The sequence below is a fragment of the Tupaia chinensis genome, unplaced genomic scaffold, assembly GCF_000334495.1.
Source record: "Tupaia chinensis unplaced genomic scaffold, TupChi_1.0 Scaffold000597_1, whole genome shotgun sequence".
Classification (NCBI taxonomy): Eukaryota; Metazoa; Chordata; class Mammalia; order Scandentia; family Tupaiidae; genus Tupaia; species Tupaia belangeri.
Window position 1 is genome coordinate 4,632,733 of NW_006160114.1, and position 6,336 is coordinate 4,639,068.

At 39.3% G+C, this 6,336-nt stretch overlaps 1 pseudogene; it reads right to left on the reverse strand.

Moving 5' to 3' along the window:
* The window catches only part of LOC102471186 (BUB3-interacting and GLEBS motif-containing protein ZNF207-like), a 23,450-nt pseudogene that overhangs the window by 9,108 nt on the left and 8,006 nt on the right, over positions 1–6,336 (reverse strand).

Genomic DNA, 6,336 nt, shown 5'->3' on the forward strand with positions numbered 1-6,336 from the left:
TCCTCTCTTTGTCTCTATCTCTCTCTCTGGCAAGCATATGAGCCCTGTTGCAAAAACTTAAGAAAAAAAAAGAGAGAGAGAGAGAGAGAAGCTAGGATAAAAAAAAAGAACAAGTACTAGCAAGGCTATGGTGAATGGGGAATTCTCTTACGCTGTTGCTGGGAGTGTAAATTAGTACAGTGTGGAAAACTACATAGATTTTCCTCAAAAAGCTAAAAACAGAACTACCATATGGCTCAATAATCCCACTTCGTGGTATTTACCCAAAGCATAAGAAGACACTCAGTTGGAATGACACTTGCATGTCCATGTGTATTGCAGCATTATTCATAATTTCTAAAACATGGAATCCATCTAAGTATCCAAAAACAGATGACTGGGTTGAAAAACCGTGGCATGTATATACTATGGGATATTGCTCAGCCATAAGAAACAATAAGACCCTATTATTTAATTCAAAGTGGACAAACATAGCAGACTTAGTGTTAAGTGAAGTGAGCCAGACTTTCTTTCTCTCTTTTCTTTTTTAAAGACAGATTTTGCTAAAGGGTGTGTGCACTTACCAGAGAGATAGAAAGTGAGAAATCATCTCCTGGGGGCATGGCCACACTGCAATCGCTACTCATTCATTCTTCTTTCTGGATTCTGGGCACACATGCACACCTACTAGGTGTGTTTCAAGGCTCTGGATCTAGGATTTGATCTGTGGTTGGATATATGGGGATCCAGTGATGTAACAATTTTGGTATCCTCTGGTCCCAAGCCAGACTTTCAAAGAGACACATTGTACATCCCCGCTTACTATATATTGACTGTCTGCACTCTATGGCAGAAATGAAAGATCTGAAGATATGATAGTGGAGAGGGTCTGTATAGATACCAGAGACTGTAAGGAATGGGAGTGGGTGGTAGGTAGTGGGTGGTTGAGGTTGGATGGGAGGGGAAAAAAGAAGATACATTTAATAGAAGAAAAAGAATGTAAAGTTCTCTGTTGGAAAAAAATGTTCAAAATAGATAAATATTAGAAAAATAAAAAAGGAAATACACCAAGCAATAAGAAGCCACTACCTCTCCACATGATAATGGCTTTCTTCAAGAGTGATGTGATGGTCCCTGGCAGGAGTGTACCAGGAGTGGGTGGTAGAAACAGCTGCTTGGAGTGGAAGCAAGAGCTTCCATTATTATATCACCTGAGAAAATTGAGAAACATAAGAACACTGACTAAAATTTGAACTGATTTCTATAAGCATCATGAGCTGGACATTCTAAACAATTTGAGTGATGAGTTATTCTTTCTTAGGAAACTATTTTCTTGTTCAAAGTCCTAACAAATTGCTACAGTTACCTCTGAGATTATATTTAAGCTTCAAGTTAGCATATTTTATTTGTCCCTTAAAAAATATTTTAACAATCAGCCACTGACAGGCAGATGGAATCTGTATAGGCTTGTTTCAAGAGTAAATAAGAGTTTGAAAATGTTCTACTTTGCTTTGGGCACTACTCAATTCCAATCTCCAACTCCTATGGTTTTTTAAACTGAAGTTTTGAAATAAATGATGCACATAGTGATTTTAAAGATGAAGAACCAGAACTTCAGTTAACTGAATTCTGTCATTTCATGTGATCACTTGGGGTGTTTGTTTTTGCTTCAAATTTAAAACCATGAATGATGCTGAGATGCCACTTCCATCCACTAAGATGATTTTTATCCAAAAATGGATGATAACATGTTTGGTGATGTTGTGAAGAAATTGGGATCTTCAGGCATTGCTGACCAGAGCATAAAAGAGTGCAGGTCACTTTGGAAAACATTGATAGCGCCTGAAAAAAGTTAAACAGAAATTTACCATGTGACTTAGTAAGTCCACAATGGGGTATCCACCCAAGAGAAATGAAAACTTACCCTAGGAATCACTCTCAGTTAATTCTGCTACATTCTATTGCTAATGCAGGTCACTGAATGTAGCCCACACTTAAGGGGAGGAGAATTAAGTTCTACTGCTTGAAAGGAATAACATCAAATAATTTGTGGACACATTTTAAAGCCACCACACTATTTGGAGTTTTGTCGTACATTTTTTGGGAAAGAATTTTTTTAAATGGCCAGCGGGCATGTGCACTTGCCAGAGATAGAGAGATAGAAAGATGGGGGAAAGCACCCTTTCCCAATGGGACACAATCATGCCACAATCCCTTTTCCTTTATTTCTCTATCTGGTCAGGATTTGGGGCATGTAGGCATATGTACTTGGCATGTTTTTCAAACTGCGAGGTGCTGGGGTTTAAACGATGGTTGGCCATGTGAGATCTGGTCCCTTAACCACTAGGCTATGGGACCAGCCCTGGGAGGGAAATGTTTATGGCTGGAAAGATGAGACTATCAGGAAGAACTAGATTTGCTTTCCTTTTGTCTTTTATTAACATTATATAATCCATGTCAAGCAGAAACCTATACCTTCCTTCTCTTTATTTTTGTACTACATATGCCTTTTAAAAATCTGACTTTATTATTAAGAACTTTTTACTATCCTCCATACATTCTAGAAATTTCAGTACATTCTGGCCTTCAGACACCCTGACACTAACTACTCTTAATGGTTATGTTCATCTTTTGAAAATGTTCTTGGTATTTTGCCCTGTTTCCAAGAAACAAGACCTAATTATGTCATTAGACATTATTATTCCTGGACCAGGGACCAAGGAATGATGAAATCTTGATCACCTCTTGTCAGTTCCTCCCACAAGGACCTAAAAAAATCTCTGGACACAGAAACAATAGAAGGAAATCAAAAGATGTCATTATTCATGGTTGTACAAATGTCTGAGAACTGTAGTAAAAGTCAATGGCTCCCGCCCTGAATCTGCATCTTAGAAATTGCATGCTTAGCCATGGCATTGATTGAGAATGGGAGGAGGAGAGGAGATCTAGCTTCATATGAAGCTTTACTTACTGGCCCAGATGCATGATCACAGGAGTATATGTGAAGTGTACCATCTGTCAATGCTGTGTCCCCGTCCATACAATGACAAGGACTGCAAGGAGTCATATTAGCAGCTACCCTTCCCCTGCAGGGTGCCAACAAAAGCTGGGCAGAAGTTCCCTGACTGGAGAGAGAGTAGAAGGTGTCCTGATGTGCCTGTCAATCACCTTATAAAACGTGAACTAATCAGATTCTCTGAGCCTGAACGGGCATCTGGTCATCAGGACTATAGAGGCATAAGGCTCTTTTAAATATGAATTTTGAAGACAATAGGGAAGACTAGAACAGCCATGCAATCCTGGAAAGTGAGCAATGCAGCTAAACCTCTGCTGAGAAGTTGCTATGTGGTCTCTTTGTCTTTAGCATTTTCTTCATTATAGAGATTATTTGAAATTATATTAGAAATGTCATTCTTAAGAAGATCCACTCAGCTGAATTCTGCCCTGAGTCTTCTAACAGCAAGAGAAGCTTCCTGACTTCCATTCTAGATAGTTTATTTCATCATCCTGTGATAGAAGGACTGTCCTTCTCATTAAGGGGAGCAGTAGAACAAAGATCAGATAGCATAGATTCAGTCCTGGTTGAATTGTTTAAGGAAAGTCACTAGTCCTTCTGTGACTCAATTTACTCTTCAAATACTGAAAATAGTTTTGGATTCCTGTGAAATTAATGCATAAATTATATGTGTGTGTATGTGTGTGTGTGTATATATATATATATATATATATATAAAGGTATATTCAAGACTTTTTGAATGCCAACACAATGCCACCAGTGAAAAATTCCATACCTGTCCTCATGTTGCAGTCCAAACACTGTAATACAAAAATATTGTATAAAATTACCTACAGGCTATGTGTATAAAGTGTAAATGAAATATAAATAAATTTTTTATTTAGATTTTAATCCTATCCACAAAATATCTCATTATGCATATGCAAATATTTCAAAATCTGAAAAGTAATCTGAAATCCAAAAAACACCTCACTTCAAGCATTTTGGAATTTTGGATGAAGGATATACTCTGTGTGTGTGTGTGTGTGTGTGTGTGTGTACATGTGTGTGTATGTGTGTGTGTGTGTACCTTTAAAACTTTTTTAAAAAATGCACATTGTGAAAAAACTATGCATAGATTTCAAAATTGTTTTGCACTAAAGTAAACTTGATTCCATTTTTTTTCCACCAACTTTTTGAAATTGTTTCGTAGTTGCTGTCTTCTCACACTTTCCTTACTGGGGAGTTTATTCCACGTATGGTTGGTAATGAGCACATGGCATACACAGAATCAGAAGTGTTGGCCTGGTATTTATAGTTACAGATCTGAAGTTCTGCTTTACTGGGATTAAGCCTCAAACTTCTACTGGGAAAATGCTCTGGTAAGATACCCACTTATGCTGCTTGGTGAGATTTTCTGATTGTCCCGCAGTATATGAGGAGACTTCAGCCTTGGTTCATGTCTGGCCTCCATTCCCTTTTCATGGTACTTCTTGACCCTGTCTGGGGAATTCCGGCCCTGGAAAGACTTTCCAGATCTTCATAGCTCACAATGTCACCTTGAGCAGTCTATTTCTAGTCCCTGCATAACATCGTGACTCTGGAATGCAGGAACACTAGGGGCTGTTTGTTTTACACATCCAAATCCTTAAACAAAAAATTACAAAATGCTTTTCCAGCTTCTCAAACAAAACATGGTTTCCTTCCAGTTCCACAAAGCAGTAGCTGGGGTCGTGTGTACTGTAGTTTAAAATCTCCCCATTTTACATAAAAAAATATCCTGCTTGATACCTGCTTGGCAATTATCTAAGCCCTAAACAGTAATCTGGTCATCAAGACTATAGAGGCATGGGGCTCTTTTAAATACAGATTTTGAGATGAATAGAGAAGACTTGAACAGCCATACAACCCTGGAAAAGTGAGCAATGCAGCTAAACTGCTGCATTTCATTTGAATTGAGTAGCTGGTTTGATGTTTCCTTTGAGCTGATGACCTTTTTCCCCATGTACGCATACTGCTAGAGTTTTACCAGAGCCCCTGAAATCTGGTGAAATCTAAGAAGAAACTTGCTCTCCTTTACTTCTCTTAAGTTTATTCTCAGTTACTGTTCTGTTTTCATGTGGTATTAGAAGTTAAATAGGGCTCTGAAATTTGTGTTCCTTTCCACTAGAAGAGAAATAGGGCTCTGAAATTTGTGTTCCTTTCCCGTGCTGCCCTGGGGTCCACCCTCAATATGGCCACCCCAGCAGAGCCCAGGCATGGTGTCATCCCACAGTGACTGCTCTTTGGAGAGTTTATTAATTTGAGATATTCAGATAGCTTAATTTTTCCAAAGTAATTTTGAATTGGCTATCTCTGTGGAAGACAGTACTCTCCATCTATGGTTCAGATGGATTGGCAGTCATACTTGCTTCTTTTTTACTTTCCCCTATAGATGCAGGAGCACAAGGAAACAAGACCACAGGTAAAAGCAATGCATAGCACAAGAATCCAGTCCTTTTATCTTGTTGCCCAGTGCAGTCCAGATTATCCTAACATTTATCTTGTTAGGATAAATGTTAGGGTAATCTGTATCACCAGCTATGAAAGAATTCACAGACTTGAAGAGTAACTGGATAGGAAAGATTTATTATTCACTTTCCAAGGAAGAAAGAGGCCAGATATGGAGACTTGCATCAGCCCTGAAGAATGGGGGTTAGAGACTTTTAAAGGAAAGGGATTTAGGGTAGGGTGGTTAAGGTGGTCCTGAAACAGGTGCCAGATGGTCTTGTAGAATATCTGGATTGTTCAGTTATTATCTCTGGGGGAGTCAGCCATCTACAGTAAGATCATGGAGCCGCACCCCCAACTTCCCTCCTTTCAGGAAGAAATCTTCCTATGATGACTAGGAATTCCTTCTTGGGGTATATCCCTTCCCACCAGGACCAGCTGGGCTGGGTTTGATCCTTTAGATCTTCCTCCTCGCCTACCAATGGAACTCAGGGCTGATGGAGACAATGCCTTCCCTTCAGTAGACCCATGATAAAAGACAAATATTCAAAGCTTGATCCCTAAAACACAGAATGCCTGAGGCATCTGGGGAGCTTTGTGTTAGATGTCTCCTGAATGGCCTTTAAGTAATTTTCCATCAGAAAAATAAGGAGATGGTTGCTGCAACCTTTGACCAGAATCCTCTGGCCAGAGCATGCCCTTATTGGTGTTTCACACCCATAGATGGGCAGATAAGGTCACAGTGGCAAGAAAGTTAATCAAAGTACCTGCTATTCTTGTGACCCTACCCCTCCACCCTTCTCATATAACAACATCTTGTCTCCTCAGTGGGATAGGCTAAAGCACCCCCAGCTTCAGACCACCAGACGCTC